Genomic DNA, 27,966 nt, shown 5'->3' with positions numbered 1-27,966 from the left:
TGTTGCTTCTCAGCTAGATGGCCACTTGTTTACCTTCAAACCTTTAAGACCCTACATGCTATATCTTTTCATAGCTGAACTCCATCAACTTTCTTCACCACATTTGCGTATGCACCCACTTTGTCTTCAATGATTGTGTCGGGAAGGTGAGCATCATGGAATGCCAGTTTAATAGAAGTATTCTTGCATTGAGTTAGTACTTGAGTGGAGGTTCAATGTCCATCTGCTACCTTAATACTAAATTTATAAATATATACACATAGATCTATTTCCCCATCCTCATATATAAATATATTTACGTATGTACATGCCTTTATTTAGACCTCTATAAATGCCCTTTGCTTCCTAGCTCTTTCCTTTTACTTTCCTCTTGTCCCACCATCATGCTCAGCCTTCATTTGTGTTTCAGTAAATTCCTCTTGGTTACATTATCTTTGATCACGCTCTTACCAGGCCTCCTACACCCTCCTCACTACCAATTTGGATCACTTGTTGTTCCCTTGTCTCTGGGTTTGTTAACACCACTTCCTTTTCCCCCACCTTTCCCTCTCCCATGTCTCCAGTATTCTTCTATCTTGTATTCCACATCTTTCCTTTCCTCGTTCAGGATCCCATTGACTTGATGCTGTATCCTGGAGGATCATGCCTTTAGTTTCACGGGCTTTGTGCCCCCAAGACAGTGTCAGAACAGGTCCCTCAAAATGTGCCTGTCCCCAGTGTCCTCCAAGCTGATGACATGACTACTACTGCTCTTAAAAATATACATGTTTTATTTTAACAATGGCTTCCAAAGTTCAACCCTGGGATCTTTGGGAGAGGCCATATTTTAGGGGAAGAGGTCATTGAGGATTCCACCCATGTTCCTCTACCAAGCCAACTGATTGCCAATAACCAGTGAGAATGCCACCCCCCCAAAACATCTCCTGCCACAGAGGTTATCTTGCCATGACATTGTCAGTAGAGGACAGCTTTCCACAGCCCACAGCCTCCAGACAAAACCTCCGCACAACACCAAGGACTGAGCTCCAAGGAACAAGAACGGTGTGGCGAAGGTCGTTACAGAAATGCAGTGAAGGATGATGAGAAACGAACAGATCAGTAAGGACGAGTAACTTAAGGGGACTACATGGAAACGTGAGAAGAAAGATATTCACAGAAGGAAGCTTTGGACGGTGACTGTCAAGTGATAAGCAAAGCAAGAAGGAAATACAGTTAGATGCTGAAGGATGGCTACTCGGTGGCAGGATGAGCATAATTTGGCCTCATTAGACTCTCTAGGGCTTCCAAGTTACATGATGCAGGCATGTGTGCTCAGCAGCGGTCCAGTTAAGGTTTTCCTTTGAAACACCCTATGCGTTTTGGGGTCTCATTTTAAATGCAGATTCTGTTGGTTCTTCTGTGTGTCTCTTTGTTTTGTTGGCTCATTCCTTATGGGATTACAAAACATTCAAAGTAGACCAGATGGGTTTTGCCCAAGACATTTAAAGTACCTTTATGTATGAAAGGGGAAGGCCATTGGCTGAATTAATAATACCCTTCAGGGACTTAAGAAGCTTAAAAAAAGTTCCCCCCCTCTCATGTTTTTAAAATTTTTTTCATGATTTCTTCTGTTTCCTCTGGTAAGATGTTCCATTTCCTGTCCCTGTACTCATGACTGAGAGGACACCTTCTCCACAACTTGCAGCATTTTAGTGGAGCCGGGAGGAAAACCCTGTAAGAGGGGAATGGACCTTTTGCAAAGGTGTTGGATAAAGTGAACATGCGGGTGCGTTTTCCACATGGGCTGAGGAGCCGTCTGCAGTATGGCAGCCGTCGAAACAGACGCTGCAGCTGGTCAGCTGGGGTCAATTTTCACCTGCTCAGGTGTTACCTGAAGCAAGTTTCTTGCTCTCTTGAGCATGAGTTTCTTCAACTGCAGAATGGAGAAAATAAGAAAGCTCACTTCTTAGGGCTGGCACGAGGATTGAGCTACACATGCAAAGCACTTAGACTGTGGGTCTGCTGTTTTAATTTTTTTTAATTTAATAAATCATTTTATTGGGGCTCATACAACTCTTATCACAATCCATACATACATCAATTGAGTAAAGCACCCTTATACATTCGTTGCCCTCGTCATTCTCAAAATTCGCCTTCTACTTAGGTTCCTGGAATCAGCTCATTTTCCTTTTTTCCCCTCCCCCTCCCCCATGAACCCTTAATAGTTTATAAATTATTATTTTATCTTATCTTACACTGCCCGGCGTCTCCCCTCACCCACCTTCCTATTGCCCATCTCCCAGAGAGGAGGTTACACATAGATCCCCGAGATCGGTTCTCCCTTTCTACACCCCCTTCCCTCCCAGTATCACCACTCCCACCGCTGGTGTTGAGGGGTTCGTCCGTCCTAGATTCCCTGTGTTTCCAGTTCCCATCTGCACCGCTGTGCATCCTCTGGTCTAACCAGGTCCGCAAGGCAGAATTGGGATCATAATTGGGGGAGGAGGGGGTCCTGCTATTTTTATTATCCAATAAATTAGTGTCCCTTAGCGAAGCCACCAAAGTTATGCTCATTTGAATATTCAGCAGAAGCCTTCCAGGTGAAAATATGACTTAATATATGCTTAAATGCTTTTGATGACTGTGTGGTGGGGGGAACACTATTTTTTTGCAAGTTACTTATAAAAATGCTAAACAAAGTGGGTGAGCTCGAGACCATATCTTCGTTAGTAGACAGCTGGAGCCAACACCTTAGCCCATGAACTCGCTGTCCTCCAGTCCGTTCTGACTCACAGCAACCCTGGGGGACAGGGTAGAGGTGATCCGGTGAGTTTCTGAGCCTGTAAACCCTCACGGGAGTTGAAAGCCTCGTCATCATTCCCCTGGAGCAGTCCGTAGTTTCGAACTACTGCCTTGCTCTTAGCAGTCCAACACGGAACGACTACGCCACCCGGGCTCAAAAGGCAATGATCTGCGTTCACTTTATGACATTGGCTTAAGGTGTCAGGCTTGTAGAGGACATTTGTTACTCGTGGGCTTCCTGGAGTCAGGGAAATCTATTGCTGTCAAGTCACTTCTGACTCACAGAGACCATAGGATCCAGAGGATTTTCAAGACTGTGACCTTTCCAAAGTAAGTCACCAGACCTTTCTTCCGTGGTACCTTTGGGTGGGTTTGAACTGTAACTTTTAGGTTCATTGTCAGGTGCTTAACCCATTGCACCTGCACGGACTCCTTAGGTTCAGGAAAGTCCCCACTACAGGAAGCACTGCAGGGACAGCCCGAAGATCAGAGAAGAACCCGTGGGTGGGGTCATCAAGGACAGTCACGCAGGGGTGACCAGAACGAGCCTGAGTGCAGCAGTGCTGCATGCAGCACCTTCCAGAGATGCACCTTCTGTGTCTGGTGGCCCGCAGCCGTGGCTGTGGTACCTCAGTGGACTGGCTCTCTTATGCACTTCAGGCATGGGTTCTGGGACCGGCTTCCTTTTATTCTGAGCCTGGAACTGCCGTATACTCAGCAATTCTGCACCTCCTCCACCATCCAGCCGTAAGGTCTTTCTCCATGTAAATCAACACATCAGTTATTCCTGAATTTTTTTCTTTTAATAGTTTTATTAGGGGCCCATACATCTCTTATCACAATCCATACATACATCGGTTGTGTAAAGCACATTTGTAATTCCTGAATTTTTTTGTTTGGTTTTCGATTCCACATTTTAAGCACTTTTCTGAAACCGCAGTCTGCTGCTACCAAGTAGATAACAAGCTTTCTGATGTATAAACTTCCTGATGTGCTATTTTCTTCAGTCATGACTTTAAGCTTTTAAAATAATGTAGCTCATCGCTTCTTGGCCTTTTGGCTAAGATCAAGTGTAGTAAAATAATGTAGCTCTAAATTATTTTCCCACTGCCTTTCTATCAGCTTGTCATTCTATGGTGGCGAGAGCATTGTTATAATTCTGGAAACTGTGTCACTAGGAGTCCACTCATTATGAAAAGGTTTCAGCAGTGTTTCCAGAATAAGTCTAGTGGGGGGGCGGGGATAAATCTACTGCCAAACATTAGCCAGTGAAAATTCTATGTATTTCAAAGGAATATTGTTCAACATAGTGCTGGAAGATGAATCCCTTGGGCTTGAAAGCAGTCAAAATACACACTGGTCACAAAAACAGACACACATACCATAATGATCGAGCAGAACCAAGCAATGCTGACATGGTTCTGTCATGCATGGGGTCTCCATGGGCTGGAGGGAATTCAACAACAGCTAGCAATAACAACATATTTCCTAATTTATAACACAATACCCTGGCGTTAAAGACTCACTTGCTTTTCACTTCAGCTAAAAGTGCATGTTTATCTTGCCAATGACTTAGCAAAAGCTTAGGAGCCTATGATATTTATATACTAGAACACTCAGGATGACGGGCACCTAGTTTGTCCTGGGCACTCTCAACGGGCAGTACAGTGAGTGGCCAGTACAATGAACAGTGGCCGCCACACAGCAAACATCTCAGAAATATTGGCAGAAGGAGTTCCCAGCAAAGAAGCTGCTGTTTCTTTGTAACCTTTTGGGGAGGTTCCCTATTTCTCACCCTGAAAATGACACAGTGCTTGGACTCTGAGCTTCTTGAGAAAAGAGAGAGTACCTTTTTTTTTGTTTTCCCACTTTGTGCCACATTTGGCAATCTCCGCAGTGCAAAATACAAGTCAGTTACATGGAAAATGTAAACAGGAAGAAGAAGGGTTTCACAAGCAGGAAAAGCTCCACAGTGAGTCAGGAGTTTGAGCTCAGTCTTTGACCCACCCCACCCTGATTAGCTGGCTATCTTGGAGCAAGTCACACACACAGCTTGGTCCGTGGTTGCTAGTTCCTTTGCCAGGATAAAACCAAGACATGCTAACGCACTGGCATCCTGGAGTAACATAAGGGTTAACCAAGGACCCAAAATTAACTGGGGCAGCCATTTAAATTGAGTTACTGGCATGTATAAAAGATATGTGCTATTCACCAGGACTTATCCCATTATAAATGTCTTAAGGTGAGTAGCACTCCTAGAAATTTACATGTTACACATAATTATGACCCTCATTAATTTTATTCTTTATACAATTATAAATGCAAAAGAACTATTCTATGATGGGTTGAAATTCCACAATTCTAGCTTACGGGCATCTATAAGGCTTTTCTTCCTCCATCTTCCCTTTTATTTGGTTGGGAATTTATTTGGTAGCTTTTTAGCTTTGATTTTGTTTCCTACTCCATGATGAGAGTAATCTCATGACCATCCTTATTGCTGCCTCCTAAAAGGGACATGTGTAAATTCAGTGTCCACGTCTGGCTAAGGTGGATATATTGCGTATCGCTCTCGGGAACTTTAGATTAGGAATGTCTTGCGTGTCATGACCATCTTCAGGGTCCTCCAAATGTCTTAGCCCAATGCTCTTCAACTATATATGGTAACCAAAGTTGAATGCATCAACTTTATGTTTTAGGCACATGCTTACACACCATACATGGGATGCATGTCCAGACACAGGGACCACTTGGCTTCGTTATGCCTTCTCTCTCACTTTCTTTACTCTTTCACTAAGCCACCGGGAGACAGAAGTCATAATAAAAGCTGCATCCCTGGAAACATACAGTGGTGATGAGAAGATAGATTTCACGGGTTAAGCAGCAGGGAAGACGTAGAAAGCAAGGTTAGAGACTGGGAGAGATGTCTGGCTCTGTGTCCTAGCGGGGAACGGGGCTGTGAACATTGCTCACTGTTGCACAACTTCTCATAGGCTAACAGGTGTATGGCATCCTCCCACCTACTGCGTATACCCACCTGTGTTCTCACTTCATCCATTTTGTCATCAAAGAGTTATTGCACCTCTACGATGTGTCAGACAGTGTTGGAGAAAAGATAACACTTACCCATGTATCAGGCAGTCCAAGACAGCACGTATTGACCTGCTAACCACAAGGTCGGCAGTCTGAGGCCACCAGCCAGTACGTTGGAGAATGATGAGACTTTCTACTTCTGTAAAGAGTTATAGTCTCAGAAACCCACAGGGGGTTCTTCCTTGTCCTAAAGGGTCGCTATGGGCAGAATCAACTTGATGGCAGTGAGTTTTCAATCAGTCCAAGTGTTTAATAAACTGGAAAGGAAGATTGGACTTGTATACTAACAAATATAATACAGGATAAAATGTCAAATAGAAATAAATTAGTCAATAAATAAAATGAAAGGAAAACTGCTTCCAGTGGACAAGATTAGGGAAGATTCCATAGGACTCTTGGATAGAACTTGTACACAGCTTTCACTGAATCAGCAATTAGAATCAGTAGAAATGGGAAAGGCAGAGATGAGGGATCAGGGAAACAATTAGTGTGAGCAGACACCCAGGTGGGAAGACAAAGATATCCCATTAGCACACTAGAGAATGGGAGAAAGAAATGATGGGGAAAGAGGGAGTGGGGCACATCGGTTTTCATTGATCTGAGCAGGGACCGTGGGGTGACATTGCTATTGTGAAGTCCTATCTCCAATTTGCTGAATTTTCTTTCAAAAGTAGCCTTGGCATTCAACATTCCAGACATGTGAAATCTACTGAAACGTTAAACTTGGAGATAGTTGAAGTTTGAGGCCTTAATGAGGAACCCTGGTAAATGTTGGGCTACTAACAGCAAAGTCAGTGTTTCAAACCCACGAGCCACTTGATGGGAGAAAGAGGAGGCTTTCTAATCCCATTAAGAATTAAAGTCAGTAAATGTGGTGAAGAAAGTAGATGGTGCCCGGCTATCAAAAGATATAGTGTCTGGGGTCTTAAAGGCTTGAAGATAAACAAGCAACCATCTAGCTGAGAAGCAACAAAGCCCACATGGAAGAAGCACACCAGCCTGTGTGATCACAAGGTGTCTATAGGATCAGGTATCAGGTATCAAAGAACAAAAAAAAATCATATTGTGAGTGAGGGGGAGTGTGGGGTGGGGACCCAAAGTCCATCTGTAGGCAACTGGACATACCCCTAAAGAAGGGTCACAAGGAAGAGACGAGCCAGTCAGTGTAGCACTGCTGAAGCAACTTTCCTGTAGTTCTTTAATGCTTCCTTCCACTCCCCAATTCTACCTTACAAATCTGGCTAGACCAGAGGATGTACACTGGTACACATAAGAGCTGGAAACACAGGGGATCTAGGACAGATAAATCACTCACGATTGTGTTAGTCTGGGTACCTTAGAGAAACAAATCCACAGAAACTCATGTATAAGAGAGTTTTATATAAAGGATAAGTGTACGTCAAGAAAACATCCCAACCCAGTGTTGCCCAAGCCCCAAAGTCCAACATTAACCCATATGTCTGACACCAATCCACAAAGTCCTCCTCCATCTTACAAAATACACGCAATGATGCCAACTGCAGAAGGAAAGCTGAGTCAGTGAATGTATAAGCATCTCAGCTCTGGCAGGGATCTCCACACGGCTGTTCCAGCGCCCAGGGCTGCATCGGAGTAGGTCCATGCAGCTTCTTGGGGATGTCTTGCAGGAAATGAGTCCGCTAAAGCAGGGAACTGGCTAAGGCAGCTGTACCCTGGTTCGACCATCACAAAGCAAGAAACCCGAGAACTAGGAAGGTGAGGCTCACTGAGCCATTTATCTCTCCACCCCTCAATTAATCCCACATGTGTTTATCAGCCAGGTTGGCACAATAAACTTTATCTCAAGGATCAATATTGACAGAGATACAAGAAGTGGAAGGGGAAGGTGGGGAGAGAGGGGAAGCCAATCACAATGATCGACATATAACCCCCTCCCTCGGGGACAGACAACAGAAAAATTAGTGAAGGGAGACATCAGTCAGTGTAAGACATGAAAAATAATCATTTATAAATTATCAAGGGGGAGGGAGGGGAAAATGAGGAGCTAATACCAAGGGCTCAAGTAGAAAGAAAATGTTTTGAGAATGATGATGGCAACAAATGTGTTTGACACTATGGATGGATGGATGGATTACGATAAAGTTGTAGGAGCCCCCAATAAAATGAGTTAAAAAAAAAAAAGAAGAGTTAAAGTCAGAATTGACTCTGTTTTTGGGGTTTTGCTTTATTGACTTGTAGGTTCAGTCCCAGCTGATGCGCCTCATGGACAGCTTGCACTTGTCTGTCGGTGAAGGTTTGCACGTCACTATGATGCTGACTAGGTTTGGACAGCACTTCTAGACCAGCGGTTCTCAACCTTCTTCATGTCCCGACCCTTTAATACAGTTCCTCGTGTTGCGGTGACCCCAACCATAGCATTATTTTCATTGCTACTGCATCACTGTAATTTTGCTGTTGTTATGAATCGGCCAACCCCTGTGAAAGGGTCGTTCGACAATCCCTCAGGGGTCGCGACCCACAGGTTGAGAACCTCTGTTTTAGATGAAGCTAGGAAGAACGGCTGGGTGATCTATTCCTGAAAATCAGCCCGAATGGCTCACAAAGCCCCCATCGACAAGATAGACATCATGGGAACCATGCAGGATTGGACAGCATTTTGTTCCATTGTACACTTTGTTAGAGTTCTCAGGTGGGAAATACCTCGATTCTTGGCTTTGCACGAGAAAGAATTCACGCCAAAGCCTGGTTTGTGATCCAAGTGAGCTTTTAGAAAGGACGGAAGACGTTTCAGGCTTTACCATCTCAAGAGAGTACAAGCTATGTCAGGGAAGCATGCCAAACCGCACATAAGCCATGCTGGGGCCCCCAACTGAACACCGGCAAGCTCGTGGGGCTGCTCGCCCAGAGAGCCCACAGCACACCGCGGCCGCAGGAGCAGTCTCAGGGAAGGGCAGAAGGCCAAAGAAGAAAAAAAAGGGGGTGGTGGCAGTCCCCCTGCTAAGGTAGTTAAACCTCAGGCTGAGCGGCATGGTCAAAGGTATTGGTCGACCCCATAGGCTGAATTAAACCCACCTGGGACTAATTTGGGCCGCCCAGGTACACCGCCCACCTGGCTGGGGGATAGGGGAGGCTGAATTGGAGCATGCCCGGTTAATCTTTCTGGCTGGCTAAGGCTCACCTGGTTTTTCTTCCCAACCTCCTGTACGGGGCCTTGTGCAGGCAAGGGAGGGACAGCGCCCCGCCCCTGTCTCTTGCTGCCTAGCAACTTGTATCAGGGGTCCATTGAATGACAGCTAACAACATCAACTCTATCAGCTGCACCCAAACTTCCTGCAGATTCCACTACCTGTGGCATAATGGGAAAAAAGAGTTTTAGTAAATGTTCCTATGAGGGGCCTGCCTTTCTAGGAGTCTGGCATTTGCAAATAAAAACAAAATAGCAGTTTCAGGAAAAGCCTGTCAGGCTCTCTAGCAGGGATCTAAATTTAGTCTCCCGTCAGAAAACCGGATGGGGCGCTCAGTGGGTGCTCACCGGCAAATTCCACAACCCGGTCTGCATTTCTTTGAAGGTCTTCTTCCAATAGGATTCTTCCAGACGCTCCCTGCCCTCGGCTGCCTCTAGTTTGGAATCGCAGACCCAGCCATTGTGTTTTCTCCCACAGGATCGTAGGAAAATTCCAGAAAGTTGGAAGTCGTGACATTTGGAAAGGAAGGCAGTTATCTGATGGTGAAAGTGCTAACCATGAGGAGGAGGCGTGCCTGCATAGGCTGCCCCAAGCTGGCCTTTTTGCTTGTTGACTGGCCAGTCTGGCATTTCTCTAGTTTCTGCTTGTGACTAGGGGCCTGGTCACCTCTCATCATTTTTCTCTGACTCTCCTCTGTTGTACTTTCTCTTTTTCTCTCCCCTTCCAAGCTAAAACTGAAAGGTCTCAATTACATCCGTGTAATGTTTTTGGAGGGACAGGGATTGGGTTAGGATGGGGTGACCTAGAGCAGGGTCAGGGACAACAGACACCCCAGCATTGAGAATCTCTCTTCTGCTGCGCTTTTCTTTCTTTCCGTACTAACAATCAGTGCGCTGTTCTCCAGCCAGAAGTGAATGCTCACACACTGGCTCACCCCTGGGTCCCAAAGCCATGGTGTGGGCTTTCCCTCCCATATCAATGTCTGTGGGGACTACATAGTCATTATTTCCAAGGATGCTAACTAACAATTACCCCAAACCCACTACCAGTGACTTGATTCTGATTCATAGCAACCTTGTATTGGGTTTCTCAGACTATAAGGCTTCCTATTGCTCCTTCAGATTGGCTGGTGGGTTTGAACCGTTTATCTTGTGGTTGGCAACCCAACATCTAACGCCCAACACCACAGTGCTTTATACTTATACTAAAACCGGGACTCTAAAATTACTTATCATTTCTTTCATAATTTCCGAGAACTATTACTCTGTGACAAAAGCTAGAGCATGCTCCAAATTCAGGCCCAGAGGAGGAGGGCCATACACCTGGATTGGCACAATCTAAGCCAGGTGGGCTTAATTCAGCCAATGGGGTCAACCTGTACCGTTGACCACTCCTCCCAGCGGAAGGCTCCCCAAAAGGCGGAACCTCTCTGCTGTCTCTCCTCTCTCTCCCATCTCCCCCCTCTTCCTCCCATTTACCCCCTCTCCCCCTTCTCTCTTCCCTCTTCCCCCCCTTCCCCTCTCTCTCTCCCCCTTCTCCTCCAACCCCCCCTCAGGCCACCACAAGTGGGGTGTGCAGTGCCCTGAGCATGCTTGTGTTCTGTGACTGCAACACCTGAAACATCTTCTATCCTTTATAAAACTCCACTTGGATCACAAGCTAGGCTTCAACATGAATTCTTTCTTGTGCGAAGCCAAGGACTGAGGTATTTCCCACCCAAGGAATCTAACAGATCAGCTGATGGAACACCCATGTTCTTCAGTCTGACAAGAAAAGAATCTACCAAGACGCATACTTTCCCCTGACTTTTTGTAACATGAGAAGGAATGTATTTAATCTTAGTATGCCAATAAGCGACCTATAAAGAAGGGGAAAATAGAAAAAAGGATGTTACCAAGGAAATTCATTTAGGTGGAAGATCTGTCATGACGGAGAAAGTGGAGAGGGGGAGAGGGAGAGAGGAGGGCTGGACAAGGAAAATGCTGCAAGCAGAAATAAAGATCCCTGCCCCCACCAGATTTTGATTCCCTGATATGCAGAGCAAGGACTGTTATGCAGAGCAAACATCACAACACTGAGCTTTCCAAGCTGGCTTTGCTGTTTGAAGGGCCCTGGACTCAGGCCAGCCCCGGAACACATTCTTTAAGAACCGTTTGCAGTAGTCTAGACGTTCCATTCTAATTAGTGGCTATTCTGGAGAGAAATGCAAAACCACCCGTAGCTGCTGAAACAAACAATCTGTAAGAAGGAGAGGAAAGTTTATATTCGCATATGGAAAGATTTCCAGGCTGGGCTGTCTCAGAATTACTGCTGTGTAACTGGGGGCTTTCAAAGTGGCTGTGGGGACAGAGGCATTTTTTCAGGTGAGTGACTTTTAAGACCTCTCTTCTCTCCTCTATAGCTTCTAAAATGATTGCCATGATTTATTTTCTTATAATGTAAAATACATGCGGGTGGATACCTGATGGTACAAGGAAGCAGAAAAGTCTTAAGGTGCTCAGAGTATATAGAATTTCTTCTTCCATGGAATTTACCAATCACATTTTCTCTAAACTACACATTGGAAAATAAACTCCATGGAAATAATTATTTGGGGAGGAAGATTGGTCTCCTAGATGATGCTAAGTCACCTCAGGAGGGTTTCCACAGTCAGGTCTGCATACCATAAATAGCATAGCAGCACTTGGGCCTAATCGTGGACTCGGTGGCCCTCAACAAGGCAAAATGCCTGTGGCAAGAGTGATTCAGACTGAACAAAACAACTCTGCCCTGGGCAGTTGAAAAGGTTGACCTCTGAGGTCCTGGTTTTGTGACTCTGGCTGCCTATTACTTTGAACATATCAAAGCTCATAGGATAACTATAAGAAGCCATGTTTCCCAGGCAAATTGCTGTAACAACCGGTTTAAAAGAAAGTAAACAAACCCAAATGCGGGGATTTGGAGTCCTGCTTGCAGAGTGGGTTAAAGAGTGCGCTTGCTACCCACGAGGTCAGCAGTTTGAAACCACCATGAGAGAAAGATGAGGCTTTCTACTCCTGTAAAGATTTATAATCCCAGAAACCAACAAGGTCAGTTCCACTGTCTTATAAGGTGGAATTAACTGATGGCAGTGAGTTTTTCAGCTTGATAGCTTATGAGTGGAAGTCACTGTGTGGTGCAAATGATGAAGGCCCTCACTGGCAAATGAGAAGCTGGAGGTTCGAGACCACCCAGAGGCACCCAGGAAGTAATTTCTGCTGATGGACTTCTGAAAAATTGGCTACTGAAAGTCCCAGGGTTCCGAATTCCACTCTGGCACATGGGTCAATCTGATGATAGCTGGCTTTTTATATGGAGTGACGTATAGCTTCCTTGCTTCTGCTATATTTCCTTTTGCATTTCTGGTGTATTTGGTACAACTTTTCATCCTCATTTAGAAGGTTTGACCGCAAAACACACCTCAGTGCATTGTTGAGGAGAAGCCATTCCTTGCAGCATGTCAGGGATTGTGTAAGTCTTAAAAGGTATGAAAGGAAATATACAAAGCAAAGAACAAAGGAACAAAATAACCTTTAAAAAACAGATGTATTGTTGTTACTCCTGTTTGCATTTGCCTTTATTATTTTGCAATAAAAGGATGCACACACACAAAAAAGATGCACAAACACCAGTGTACTCATCCCGGAGCCTTACATCTAGCGCATTGCCCTTCCAGGTCTCAGATTCCTCTCTCTCACCCCAAGTAAATCTTATCCTGAAACGTGTTACTCGCTTCCCTGGTTTTCTTCATAATTTTCATCTCCCGTGCTTTTTTTCTTTCAGCAGCATAGCAGTTAGAGTGGCCTGTGTGGAGTAGAATACATGGAATCATTGTTCATTCTTCTGCTGCTTCTTTGCACAACATTTTAGTTTTGAGACTCATCCATGATGATTTAATTGTATGATAGTTCACTGCATGATTAGACCACAACTTAATTATACAGTCTAACTTGAGCGGACATTGAATTGTTTCTTCCTCTTTGAGATTATGAGCAAATGCTTCTAGAAAGATTCCTGTGTAAACGAGCTGATTCCAGGAACCCAAGTGGAAGGCGAAGTTTGAGAATGATGAGGGCAACGAATGTACAAGAGTGCTTTACTCAATTGATGTATGTATGGATTGTGATAAGAGTTGTATGAGCCCCAATAAAAAGATTTATTAAATTAAAAAAAGAGATTCCTGTGTGTGTGTTTGAATGTACTCGTGAAAAAAAATTTTTGAGGGCATAAACTTAGCATTGGAATTGCTGGGCTTTCATACCTGTGCATATTCAACCTTAAAAATAAACTGTTTTCTACAGTGTTTAGACCTCTGAATTCTAACCAACAATTATATCTCAATTCTGATTGCTGGCACCAATCCTTTTCAACACTTGGCACTGAAGGACTTTTATTTTAACCAGTCTAATAGGTGTGTATTCATTGTAGTTTTAATTTATATTCCCTTGGTTACCAATGGAACTTTTTAAAGCTTTTATGTGAATTTTTACAACTGCCATTGAGTTGATTCCAGCTCATAACGACCCAATAGGACAGAGTAGAACAGTCCCTGGGATTTCTGAGGCTGTACATAATTACAGGAGCAGAAAGTCTGACCTTTCTCCCGTGGAGTAGCTTTTGGGTTGAAACTGCTGACTTTGTAGTTAGCAGCCCAACACATAATCTAGTGAATTAGGTGTGTAGATCATCAGTTTTGTATTCAATAATTCACACATGTTTTGTTTCAGTTCATCCATTGCAATTTTCTCAATGGACCATTCTTCCACTTCCTCCCTATTTACATTTCTCCTTCTATCTTAACTCTGAACTTTGTTCTTGAGTCAATGGATCCCTTTTGATCTGAAATGGTCAACTGTCCTAACATGGGTGTGAGTTCATTTCCAGACGTGAAGAGTGTCTGACGGCCATATTCTTGGAGGTCGCACCAGTCTCTAACCAACCAGGAACCCTGATCTCTTTTCTGATTTGGGGTTTTGTTCCTCATTATTCGTGAACTATATAGTAGGTCAATTGAACTTGGTGTCCCCAAAGTCTACGGCCCTGATTCCCAGGCACATCAACTGATTCCTTCAAGGTGTTTGGTTATATCTAAGAAATTTTTATCATTTTGTCCCCTGTATGCTCCATGGATACATTCATGGATATATTTGCAGCAAAGATAAATACACATATACAAATATCCCTGGTAAAATCTATAGCTATTTGGTGGGTATGCCCTCACTCTTTTGTGGTTCTAAATGTAATGCAGTTAAATGTATCAACCTTCCCGTTAGTGTTTTTGTCATAAAGTCATCACTAATCAGAAATTAAGGAGCCCTGATGGTGCAGTGGTTATGTGTTGGACTGCAATCAGCACGGTCAGCAGTTTGAAACCACCAGTAGCTCCTCAAGAGAAAGACTGGACTTTCTACTCCTGTAAAAAGTGATAGTGTCAGAAACCCACAGGGGTCACTATGAGTCAGCACTGACTTTATGGCATGGCAGTAAGTTTCGTTTTGGTTAATGGAATGGTTACCATAGCCTCCTATATTGTCTCTGTGGTTATATTATCTGTTGTCAATTTGTGAGGATTAAGAGTGAAGGGGTGGAGTTTAGCCTATCAATCAGGTCATAGCTTGATCATTTCATTTGGAGGCCCTAAGGAGATAAGTAGCTCACTGGAGGCAGGATGCAGGCTCACTCCCTGGGAGACGTTGGCAGCTGACAAGACACTGGAGCTTCACTAGTGCCTTCAGCTGGAGCAGCCACATAGAGACCCCTGCCAGCACTGAGATGCTTACTATGTCACTGGATCCATAAGATGTCCCACCCACTGGCCTATGATTGTCCTGCATTCGGCATCATTGCATGTGTTTTATGAGTCTGAAGAGGATGTTACAGACTGGCATCAGACATATGGGCTAATACCAGACTTATGGACTTGATCTGGACTGGACTGGTGTGTTTTCTCAATGTTCAATTGCGCTTGTAGATAAAGCTCTTTCTTTTGCACATATGAGTGTCTATGAATTTGTTTCTCTAGTCTACCCAGACTCACACATTATAGTACCAGGAGTGGGATACTACAGAAATAAATTTAAAAAGATGGAGAGTAGACGTTTGTTCTACCTCTGCCTCATGGTAGTTTTTCTTCTTTGGCTAGCCAGAGGTCAGATATGTCCATGTGGTTTACTAGGTTATTTTCTGGAAAGAACATGGGTAGTTTTTATTCTTTTCATTGGTTGTAGTCTGGTTATTCCTGGGTGAAATGAATGTTGTTAATGTATATTTTGAGCTCAGGGGTCGAGCTCGCCTCTTGAATTTCTCAAAGGCCATGCTGATTAGAGAAAATGGCTGACTGAGATCAAAATGGCTGCCAGAAGGCCTATCCCTGGCTTGAAGCAATACTGTCAGAGGGCTAATCCCATATTTCTATATCAATAGAATAGATAAAAGATTAAGATAAGCTAAATAAGGATTGGACTTGATTGTTTTAAGAATTGAAATTAGTATCTGACTCTACTTTGTTTATACTGATCTTCTGTTTGCTATTGTTGATATAATGATTAATCGAAATGATTATTGGGAAGTTTGAAAATAGAGAGCTTATAAGTTCATTTACCTGGAGCCATTAAAACATGATCTTTAAATGGGCTTAGGACACATCAGAAAAGAAGGCTGTGAAAGGATAAGCCCCACCCAGTGATTTGGACTACTCAGGTCATTTGCATTCCAAGAGACTTGCTTAGGGACTCTTGGAAGATTGAAGAAAAAGGAACTCTTTGGCTTTTTGAATTTTGAACTAGTGGTTTTTGTCAGAAGCAGGAAAAAGTCTGGAACCATGAAGAAAATTCCTGTCTGGGACTGAATGTTAAAGGGAACCTGTGGACAGGCTAAAATGCTTGCTAGGTGACCACTTGGGTTGAGTGGAAGTGGGAGAAATACAACAATAAAGAGATGGGTTTGAATCTGGCCACTAATGCCTGAGAACCTGGTTCACAGAGACTAGACTAACATCTTCCAAAAGTTTTTAAAATTAAATTTATTTTTTAACACTTTTATTGTCCACATATCCTAAAAATGTATGTCATATGCATATATCATTAATTCTTAGATGTCATTGATTATAAGATGCATCACAATTTTAGAATGGTAAAACATGGGGTGGTAGGGTGCCAAGTACACCCTTGAAATAAAACCAGATATGCAATTGCATTTTTTCTCATTCATCTATTTTATCAAAGAGTTCTGTTGGCACAGTGGTTGGAGTGCTTGGCTACTAGTCCAAATATTGGACATGCAAACCTGTTAGCCACTCTGTGGGAGAAAGATTTAACAATCTGCTTCCATAAAGATTTGCAGCCTTGGAAACGCTATGGCGCAGATTTACCCTCAACTACAACTTATTTTGAGTTATGAAGTAAATTTACTTTTTCAATATGCTTAATCAGCCCGTAGTAAAAAGGTCATGTTTCCCTGCCTATCTGTATAGGCACCTCTATTACACATACGAGTGGGCTTCAAAAAGTTCATGGAAAAATTGAATTGAAAGATAAACTTTTTACACCAACTTTTTGAAGCCCCCTTGTTTATGTTTGTATATGTTGGGTCTGCCTCTAACCTCTTGATTCTGTTACAGAAATGATATAGATGCTAATATTTATGTGATACTTAAAGGGTAGTTCTTCTCTGCTCTTCTTCAAGAGTTTCTTGACGAGGAGACCCCTGTTAAGATATTGAATAAATTATATTGGATTTATCTATCAAATTTTTAATTGTTTTATTAGGGGCTCATACAACTCTTATCACAATCTATACGTACATCAGTTGTGTAAAGCACATCTGTACATTCATTGCCCTCATCATTCTCAAAACATTTGCTCTCCACTTAAGCCCCTGGCATCAGGTCCTCATTTCCCCCCTCCCTCCTCCCTCTCCCCTCCCTCATGAACCCTTGATAATTTATAAATTATTATTTTGTCATATCTTGCCCTATCTGGCGTCTCCCCTCACCCACTCTTCTGTTGTGCGTCCCCCAGGGAGGAGGTCACATGCAGATCCTTGTAATGGGTTCCCCCTTTCCAACTCACCCTCCCTCCATCCTCCTGGTATCGCCACTCCCACCGTTGGTCCTGAAGGGATCATCCGCCCTGGATTCCCTATGTCTCCAGTTCCTATCTGTACTAGTGTACATCCTCTGGCCTAGCCAGATGTGTAAGGCAGAATTGGGCTCATGATAGGTGGGGAGGAGGAAGCATTTAGGAACTAGAAGAAAGTTATATTTTTCATCATTGCTATATCACACCCTGACTGGCTTGTCTGCTCACCGAGACCCTTCTCTAAGGGGGATGTCCAGTGGCCTACAAATGGCCTTTGGGTCTCCACTCCGCACTACCCCCTCATTCACTAGGGTAAGATTTTTTGTTCTGATGATGCCTGATACCTGATCCCTCGACACCTCGTGATGAATTTATCTATCAGTTTATGGAGAATTACTATTTTTTTGAGTTTGATCTTTTCTATCCATTAATAGACTATTTTTCTAAGTAGATCTTCTACATAGACTTTCAGCAAAGCCTTTTAAGTCTCTTTATAATGGTTTTACACTTATTTTGTTGTACTCAAACCTACATACCTTGTTTTTTGATATCACTTAAATGGCATCTTTTCAAAATGTTCTATTTTGGATTGTTGTTGTTTGACAGTATAGAGAAATGTGAGTGATTTTTATATTGTGCCTTTTGTACTCAGCAACATTTAAAAACTCTCCTTTAATTATCTCTAGAAGTTATCTTAAAAAAAAAAAGAAGTTATCTATGCATCCATCTTACTTTCTCCTATCTACAATCATGCCATGGAGTTTTCTTCCTTTCTACTCTGTATCACGTCTATCTTACGAGGGCCTCTACGATAGTGCTGAACAGAAATGCCGATGACAGCACACTTAACGTGTTCCTCGTGGTAAGAGGAATAGTTCCTTGCCGAAAGGAGAGGTAGTTAACACCAGCTTGATGAGGCTGGTTCTGGTGGTATAGTACTTATACCTTGGGCTGCGATTCCCATGGTTGGCAGTTCAAAGTCACCAGCAGCTCCACAGAAGAAAGACTGGGCATTCTACTCCCGTAAACAGTCTCAGAAATCCACAGGGGATCACTATGAATCAGCATTGACAAAAAATGATGTTTGTTTGTTTATGACAAAGCTGGTAAAGGATCAGGCCTGACACTCCATCCAGTCCAGGCATCTTGTATAGCCTTGTCCTCCAATGTTGATGCATAGAACCAAATATTTGATAAGTAACATTACATATTGTCAAATGTCCTAGTGATTTAATTTTTGACTCATGAGATTCCAAATAAATATATATTTGAGGATATCTGGTCTGTATGATACAAAATTTTCAAGATTTGTTCAGACGTGTTTCATGACCCAACTTTTTGGTGAAGTTTCTGTGTGGACTTGAGAAGAATTACCTGCAGCTTTGTGAGACACTATTCTACATGTGTCCAAATTAGATCATGAGATCTTAATTTTTCTTCAAATCTTTCTACTTGTTTTTGATACTTTTCTGTCCCATCTATCAATTTTTCATTATGACAGATTCCTCCTTCCCTTCCTCTAGTTAATTATGATGTTACATTCCAGCATCGTGGCTTACTGGCTGTGGGCCCTGTGGCAAGCTACTCACCTTCCATGTGCTTCAGTGTCTTTGTCCATGAATTGGTGATCGTGGTAGGAGCTGCCTGGATGAGTGGTGTGAATGAGCAGAAATGAGCAGAAGAACCGAGCATGTAGTGACTGCTGAGAAAATGCTGGCAGTTCTCTGTGTGAAAGCAGGGGATGACACAGCAATATCTCTCTTTAAAAAAAATAATTTTATTGCTCTTAACATAATACATACATACATTGTGTCAAGCACATTTGTACACTTGTTGCCATCATTTTCAAAACATTTTCTTTCTACTTGAAATCTTGGTATCAGCTCATTTTCCCTCTCCCCCCCTCTATCCACCCTCCCTCTTGAATCCTTGATAATTTATAAATTGTTATTATTTTTTCACTGACTGATGTCTCCCTTCACCCACTTTTCTGTTGTCTGTCCCCCAGGGAGGGGGTTAAATGTAGATCATTGTGATCTGGTCCCCCTTTCTCCCCCAACTTCCCTTTACCCTACTTGTATCGCTACTCTCAATGTTGGTCCTGAGGGGTTCATGTGTCCTGGATTCCTTGTGCTTCCAGCAATTATGTACATGCTCTGGTCTAGCTGGATTTGTAAGGTAGAATTGGGGTCACGATATTGGCAGGGAGGAAGCATTGAAGAACTAGAGACAACTTGTATGTTTCATTGGGGCTATACTGCACCCTGACTGGCTACTATCTTCCTTGTGACTCTTCTTTGAGGTGATGTCCAATATTCTACAGATGAGCTTTGGGTCTCCACTCTGCACTCCCCCTTGTTCACATTGATATGATTTTTTGTTCTGGGTCTTTGATGCCTCATACCTGATCCCATTGACACCTCATGATCGCACAAGCTGGTGTGCTTTTTCTATGTGTACTGTGTTACTTCTCAGCTAGTTGGTTATTTGTTTACCTTCAAGCCTTTAAGACCCCAGATGCTATATCTTTTGATAGCCAGTCACCATCAGCTTTCTGCACCACATTGGCTTATGCACCCATTTGTGTTCAGCCATCATGTCAGGAAGGTGAGCATCATGAACTCCAGGTTATTAGAACAAAGTGTTCTTGCATGGAAGGAGTACTTGAGTAGAGGCCCATTGTCTGCTACCTTGATACTTAACACGTAAATATAGGTACATAGATCTATTTCCCTATCATTATATATATATTTACAAATGTACATGTCTGTATTTGGGCCTGTATAAATGCTCTTTACCTCTCAGTTCTTTCCTATATTTCCTCTTACTTTCCTCTTGTCTCACTCGACCTGTGGGTCGAGACCCCTTTGGGGGTCGAATGACCCTTTCACAGGGATCGCATGATTCATAACAGTAGCAAAATGACAGTTATGAAGTAGCAACTAAAATAATTTTATGATTGGGGGGTCACCACAACATGAGGAATTACATTAAAGGGTCACGGCATTAGGAAGGTTGAGAACCACAGTCTTACACCCTTCTAGCAATCAATTTTAGATCACTTGTTGTTCCCTTGTCCCTGGGTTTGTTAATAGCAACTTCATTTCCCTGCCTCCCCTCACCCATATCCTTCCAGAACCATTGGTCCAGTTGTTTCTCCTCCAGATTGTTTATCCTGCCTATCTTCTCTAGATAGATATGTAGAGACAATAGTAAGCACAACAACCAGGCAGAACAAAACAAAAGAAAACAAAAAAAAACAAAACAAAGAGCAACAACAAAATCTAATGACAAAATAAGTGAAAAGCCAATAAATAGTTCCAGGTCTGTTTGTTGAACTTTAGGAGTGTTTTCCTTCTGGTTGAGTTGGATGGGGTGCCACACCCTGGTCCCAGAGTATATTTTTGGTATTCCCCAGGGACATAGCTGTGTCTTAATCACCTCCACTGGGCACTGCCAGAGAGGAATGTAAAGGATCCCCTTCTAACAGAATGACGGGAAGAGTCCGTTTTTATCCTAGGGAGTCTTCCCTCTTTCAGGATTCCATCAAAGAGACACTTTCTGTTTGGCTTTTCAGTGAGAGTTTTGGAAATTGGGAGTCAAGAAAAAAATGTCTTAAAAACCACTTCTGCTTTCCACTCTGTCAGCAAACTTCCCTGAGAGGAAGAAGCTGGAAGCCTGGGGGCCAAATGTAAACAGACCAGAGGTTATTAGTGGGGTGGGAGGGAGAAAAAAAGGGGGAAACATTATTCAGGAAGCATTGAGTTTCTGTTTCTGTAATGACAAATTTGGGGGTGACTACTGGTGATGGTTGTGCACCATGATTCATGTAATTAGCATCACTGAATTCTACATGTGAAAAATCTAGACTTGACAAATGTGTTTTATAGATTTGATATATAGAATATATACATATAGATATCCTTGGGTCAGGAAAATAAATCGTAATTAAAGAGCTTGGAAGCATTCTCTAAGGGAGAGAAAGAACGAAAGAAAGGGGAGAAATGCCAACAGTTAATATATAAAGGGGCTTCAGAAATTTCATAGTAAAATGAAAGAATAATGGAATCTTTCTACAAAGATTTGTGGAACTCTTTTTTGACACTACCTTGTATATATTTAAAATATTATCACGTTACAAAAGGAATGGCTTGACTATAGTGCCGGTTAGCAGGAGCAAGAGATGAAATGGGCAGAGGAAAGAGGGCGAGATCACCTCACTGCCATGCTAAGGAACTGGCCCTTTTCCCTCGAGGCAGTAGATTGTCAGGACTGCATGGTCAGATCTGGAATTCAGGGTCAAGGGGGCGTATAATTGTGCAGAACCAGAAGGCAGGAACCTAGCTGGGAGAGGCCAAAGGGCCTTCAGCAGGTCAAAGGGCTTCGGGAGTGTGGAGGTCCCCTGAAGGAGGCAATAGGTAGCTGTGGAGAGAAAGGGCCATGTCCCACAAAGCTTTACACAGGAGCAATGACACAGCTTGGTGCATGCGGAACGGGGATAGAGGTTGATCAGCTAGCATGACTAAATGGATGCCAGTGTCACTAATGCAGGTAGGAGGAGATTCAGGAGGAGCAGGTTTGCAGAAGCTCAGATGAATCTGCATATGGCGTGACTGTGGGTCATGCTGCTGGAGAGGTCGAGCCACTGAACACAGGCATGTGATTCTCAGGTGAGTCTCACCTTTTAAGAGTTGGAGGACATTTCAAGAAAAAAAAAAAAAGACAGGTAATAGTGTCTCATCCTACAGAGACCATGAGCGACAGGACCTAAACGAGGTCTGTTCTGTTTAGCAACCAGAAAGTCCTTGGTGACAGTAAGCAGGTCAGTAGTTTCAGACAGGAGTAAATGTGCAATGAAGAAGCAGAAACTCCTATTTCAAAGTAGCTTTGATGACTATGAAGCTATAAACCAATGCTCTGAGAACAAAGAGACAAGGAAGGTCTCCCCTGCCTCCTCTCTTTCTTTCTCGCCTGTTACTATTAAGAGACGGATTCAGAGTTGAGGAAGAGGGTACCACGCATGGAATAAGGTTCCTGTCTCTGGAGCTGGAAGGTGGCGAGATCAGAACGCAGGTGAAGGAAGAACTAGCTCCCTCTGATGTCCCTGTGTGTCAGGGGGAATTAGGTGGCTTCCCACACACTTGGCAGGCGTCAGAGAGGAAGTATAGCGATATCATGCACATCAAATGAGTCCCTACTTTGTGTAAGTGGTAGTGTGAGCTCCGTCAACACGGGGAATGAAGAAAATAATAGGAACAGTAAGTCATCAGGCCGTGAGGCATAAACCTCCCGTTTGGTGGGAGGGACCATTGTCGAGGATTTTCTGAATGATGAAACCAAGGAAGGAGTGTGGCAGAATGTTTCCCTGCCAAGAGGAAGTGGTGCGGGTAGCCGGCGGCAGACAGACAAGTCTAAGTGTGGAAAATGGAAGAGAGAAATAAGAGCACACAAAAACGAGCACGTTGCAGATCCCAGACATTGAGCTAAATTAGGCATTTATAGGTCATCACATGCAATTCTCCAAGCGATCCAGAAAAGGATCCCTATTTTCATTTTATGCTGAGACCGAGGATCAACTTCTGGTCTTGCTTATTGTCCATTTTCCCAGAACAAAGTAAAGTCTTTGAAATATGAAGGGGAAGGATGAGACCCAATTCGGATGCTTCTCGTTTTAACAATCCATCTAGTAAAGGACATGGGCAGGGACCAGTCCTAGGCTACATGGCTCAGCGAAACCACACACGTTCCCTGTGGGGTCTTGTGAGGGATGTGACAAAGCTTTGGTTGCGTGCTAGCGAAAGGCCGAAGGCAGCGGCTGTCGTCCTAGGAACCGTACCGTCAGCGTGCTCCATAGAGGCTAGGATGGCCACTCTTGGGCTTACGTGTTGTGGACGGGTTGCCAGGAGAACCAAGCCCTGGAGAAGGACTTACAGGAGGTCTTGGGAAAGTCGAGGGGTCGGCAAAGCAAGGAGGCCCTCAGAGCGATGGGCTCGCATCCATGGGAACCCTTGTGAGGCCGCAGCAGGGCCGGGCAAGGTTTCTTCTGCTGTGCATAAAAGGTCGCTATGGTTCAGAACCGACGCACTGCCACCACAATAGCAGCGACTTTCACAAACGCGCTGTACAACGGTAACAGCCAGTCTTGCCACAAGACCGGCAATTCCTTTCTCGCAGTATCCGTATTTTTAAGCAGAAAAGCCAAGCCGGCAAATGCGCTACTGGGTGGAAAGCATTTTACGAAACATTAATGCTACCGGTTCTTCACTTTCGTATTCTCTTTTTTTTCTTCCCCAACTAAGGTCCACGTGATACGCCTCAGCGTTGCCATGGGGACCAGACACAACTTTTTTTTTTTTCAAGTAACGCTGGCGTGGTCAGGCCCGGAGGTCCGCGGTGGTCTCCGCGAGGCAACTCGCGCGGCCCCGACGGGCGGCAAAGGGCGCGTGCGCGCGCGGCCCGGGCGTCCCTCCCGGCGGCGGCCGCGGGGTCGGCAGGGGGCGGCGGAGCGCGCGGAGTCACGTGGCCACGCCCGCCCAGCCACGGGGGCGGGGCCTGCGCGCCGGTCCGCCCGCCGCCGCCGCCGCCGCCGCGTACCATTCATGAGGGCCGCGCGGCTCGGCTGCGGCCCAGGCGCCTCCGGAGGCAGCGGCGGCGGCGGGCGCCCAGGTCCCGCGCGCGCCCCCGGCCGGCACCGCCCCCTCAGCCCGCGAGCCCTGCTTCCCCGGCCGCCGTCCCCGCTCCGTCGCCCGCGGGCCGGGAGCGGAGTTCGCGCAGGTGAGCGGGCCTGGCGGGGGGCGGGGGGGGGGACGACGGCACGGACCGCGGGGGGCCCAGCGCCGCGCTGCGGAGGACACGGCTCGGGCCGAGTGACCCCTGCCTGCCCTCCGTCCCGCCGCCACCGCGCCACGTAGACCCTGCTTCCCGCCGCTGCGGGACGGGCTCCGGGCTGGGCTGCGGGGCCGGAGCGGGGGCATGGGGGAGAATGGGGGGCCAGACCGGGGGGGGGCGTGAGGTCGGCGGGGTCTGGGGTGGAGCGGGGCGAGCGTACGCTGGAACACATTCAGTGTGATTGGCGGTGGTCAGACCGACCCCTCCCCACCCTCTTCCATCCCCCTCCTCCTCCATCCCCGGATTCGGGCCCAGAGCCTAGCAGCCGGCCCGCGAGCGCGGCGAGTCTAGGTCCGGAGCGCGCGCTGTGGGGGCCGCGCGTCGGCGACCGCCCCCCCCCCTCCAGCCCCGCCAATGCCCCTGAGGGAGGGGGCGCCGGCAGGCACGTGATCGGAATCGAAACGGGGTCTGGGAAGTTGCTGGTTTTCTTGCTGGCGGTTCCTTTACCTGGTGCCTCCGCCTTCGGGTTACCGAACCGTACTGTAAGTAAGCCTTTTTCTCCTAAACGCCCTTCGCCCGGCTTTTCTTCATTTGACCCTTTCTAGTAAAAGCTTCTTTCCCAACTTTCCACACCGGCGGAGCACCGATTCTCTACTGAGAGTAAGACTATTCTCAATGAAAACGTGATGGCATTTTAGGGGAATAAGTAGGGAAAACGGGGCCGGAAAGCTCATTCGCCCATGAAGAAAGTGCTGGAAGTCTGACTGTGGAAATGCTGTGAAGGAGTACTTACCAGCCACCAGACTAATTGTTAAATACACATTTTGGAGCTCATTTCCCAAGTTTTTGGTTGGTTTTTTTTTCACTCCTTAATTCAGGAAGATTATCTTATCTTGGTCTCAATCGGCGCCCAGTTGAAGCTCGTTGCCCAGTGGAGAGACTGGGTTACTAACTGGTTGTTTATTACAATTGGCCTGGCCAGCTTACAATGTTTTTGACAATACAAAGTCAGTTTTGAAGTATATCTTGGAGTTTCTACAAAGTATTTGGTGTCTCATGACACGATTGATCATAGTGGCTTAAAAATGGAAACTGGCATGTCATGCTGAAGTGGGGAGCCTCGGGCGGTGCCCAGCGCACAGGTGTCTCAGCCCTGGTTGAACCTGGACTCCCAGGGCAGCACGTTTTCCGTGAAGGGCAGTCAGCAGGAAAGCACAGGCCACCGCCACCTGCTTTGGGCAGTGTGGGCAGGTCCTTTCCTCTTTGGACAGTGCGGTTGGCTGTAGTCTATTCTATCATGCTCACATGTTGGTAGAAATGGCCATCGAGTGCTAGAAGTGGCGTGACAGGTTGTTTTATTATCTGGGTTGTATTAGGGTCCTCAAAGAGAAAGCAGCATTGAAGCAAGTGGAAATAGAAACATTGGAAAACCATTAAGCAGATACACGGCCAGCTAGGACTTTGTTTCCTTTGTGTGCTCTATCTTGTAGCAAAGAAGGTACTCATTATCGTGTATTGTGGTTTTACCAGCCAGCCTGTTCCTGCAATAGACCTGGAATCTTTGAAGGGAAGGCCACAGTCAGAATCTGGATGGGCAGCACCCACCTTTAGCAGAGCCTTGGTAGAGGTCTGTTGAAGGCAGGCAGCTTAGAAACAACCTAGAGAACCTGTAGCACTTCCTGAAAGAGTTTGCTCTGTTAGCCACTGCAAACAGGTTGACCTTGAGTTGATACTGACCCACCTGGACCCTATTGTGTATCAGAGGGGAAATGTGCCCCTTTGGATTTTGTGACTCAGGGTGACCCTGTAGAACTGCCCCTGTGGGTTTGCTAGACTAGAACTCTTCACAGGAGTAGAAGTCGTCTACTGTGGAGCTGGGGATGGTTTCAAACGACTGGCTTCCAGGTTAGCTACCAAATGTGTAGCCACCAGGCCAACAGGGCTTCCTAGGCTATATGATCTTAGCAGACTGCCAGGCCTTTTCCCTTGCGGAGCTGCTGGTGGATTCAAATGACTGGCCAATTAACAGCAGCCAAGTACTATCACCATTGTGCGAACAGCTCGTTTTTCAATGGCAGGGTTAGTAGAAGGTTAAACCAAAGACAACACTAAATGTTCTGCAAGTGTTTAGTGTATAACTTGGTCCTTTGTGTCACCAGCTATTATTCTAGATAGGTTGCCTGGTATACAATTTCCTAACATTTTTTCTAGAGCAATGACCACTGCGCTGGAAGCAGTTTCTCATTGTGATCAGGAAAGCTTTGTCTGGTTAGGTAAATTCAGTATTTAAGTATTGAGCAATCTATCAGGAAGTCTTAAGTTGAGCTTAAGTCTGTTCAGCTTTATCTTAAATCTCCCTACATTTTTGTTCTGACTCCTATGTGTTGTGGGTGTGTATGTGTCACTGACGTCATCAGTGTGGCTGTGGTCTGTTGGTGGTTCTGTGCTGGGTCAGTTGGTTCTGACTCCTAGCAATCCTATGTACACTCTGTTCTATCGAGTCACTGCCAGAATCGACTTGACTGGTGGGCTTGATTCTGTGGTTTGGGGAAGCATAACTTACAGGAACACAACCTGTGGTGCATGAGTTCCCTGTAGAGTCCCTCCTGGACCTTACCTTTTATTGGACTTTTGGGGCACATTTGAACCGTGTAGAAAATCTTTAATTTTTTAAAAACATTAAAACAAACAAACACAGGGGCTCATATGACTCTTACCACACTCCATACATACATCAGTTGTGTAAAGCACATCTGTACGTTCTTTGCCCTCATCATTTTCAAAGCATTTGCTAAAAATCTTTAATTCTTCAGGTAGTTTTTGTCACATGTTTTTGCCTAAATGACATCAAAGCATTTTTTTCCAACCCAGTAGAGTATAAGCAAAACTTCAATAGTGATCTATAAAGCCCAAATTGTTTTCATCTTCCTCGATTTCCTGTTCAAGAGCAGGAGCCTACAATGCGTTCTCACCTATCTTAGCAAATACAAGCTTCTAGTCTTAGTTCTTTCCATGTAGCTTCCTCTCTACCATCCCCGCCTTCTCCAAACATTGAGTCATTCGGTACTCACTTTCCTTGATTGCCAGTACCTTCGGCTGTAGGAGCACAGCCCATTCATTCATTCATCACTGTGTGGATTATTATTTTGGGCTTTCTGGGTTACTTTGTGATATTTGTGCCCAAATTGTCAGCGGCTTCTGACTCCTTGTTGTGTTAGAGTAAGTATTGTCTCCTCAGTTTTTAGACCCTCCCTGTGGGTTAGTGCCAGTTTTCCCTTCGTTGCTTTCTGTAAATATTGAAGGAAGGGCAGGAGTAAAGGAGAGGTGAAGGCAGGTTGCATGGAAGTAGTAAGAAGCTGGCCTTAGAGGTGAAGGAAATTCCAGTAGAGAAAGTAGAATTTGAGAAGATGGAATGTTTAAGTATGGGCAACTTTGAAGGGTGACTATGGGGAGAGAGGATTTGTTGATTTTAAACTATAAATACCGGAAGTCCTGAAAACCTTAGTGGGTTATGAGTTGGACTGCTAACCACAAGGTCAGCAGCTCGAAACCAGGAGCTGGTCCATGGGAGAAATGTGAGCCTGTGTACTCCCATAACAAAGTAACAGTTTCAGAAACCCACAGGGGCAGTTCTACTCAGAACTCTGGGATCACTGTGAGTTGGAATCACCTTGGTGTCAATGAGTTTGAGGTAAAGGAAGTCCGAAGAGTCCACAAGAAAACTTGTAGAGTTAATAAAGGGATTCAGCAAAGCTTCGGAGTACAGGGTGAGCAGACAAAAGCCACTTGTGTTGTACACACCAGCAATGAGAAATCTGAAAGGGAAACTAAGGAAACAATTCCATTTGCAGTAGCATCTAAGAATAAAATACGTAGGAATAAATCTAGCCAAGGACGTGAAGACTTAAGAACGAAAACTATATAAAACACTGGTGAAAGTGAATAACCCAAAGGTGCCTGCCATCGAGACAGTTCTGTTTCATAGCAGCCCCACCTAGGATTTCCAC

At 44.8% G+C, this 27,966-nt stretch overlaps 1 protein-coding gene and 1 pseudogene across 3 annotated transcripts in view; both read left to right on the top strand.

The window, feature by feature from the left end:
• Nucleotides 1-3,821: 3,821 nt before the first annotated feature.
• LOC142428262 (U2 spliceosomal RNA) lies at nt 3,822-3,894 on the top strand (annotated as a pseudogene).
• A 7,349-nt stretch (nt 3,895-11,243) lies between these two features.
• LPIN2 (lipin 2) overlaps nt 11,244-27,966 on the top strand; it is an 89,817-nt gene continuing 73,094 nt past the window's right edge. Inside the window, exon 1 of one of the 3 annotated variants that reach the window (XM_075532492.1) lies at nt 11,244-11,398. The gene's annotated coding sequence lies outside the window, so the exon portion shown is untranslated. Of the gene's footprint in view, nt 11,399-23,747; nt 23,906-24,371; nt 24,502-27,966 lie in introns of those variants that run through there. The other 2 variants (XM_075532491.1, XM_075532493.1) reach the window with 2 other exon arrangements.

Source organism: Tenrec ecaudatus, chromosome 15 (genome assembly GCF_050624435.1).
Source record: "Tenrec ecaudatus isolate mTenEca1 chromosome 15, mTenEca1.hap1, whole genome shotgun sequence".
In the NCBI taxonomy this organism is placed as follows: domain Eukaryota; kingdom Metazoa; phylum Chordata; class Mammalia; order Afrosoricida; family Tenrecidae; genus Tenrec; species Tenrec ecaudatus.
Note: the sequence above shows the minus strand (reverse complement) of the source record. Positions and strands in the feature narration are given on the sequence as shown.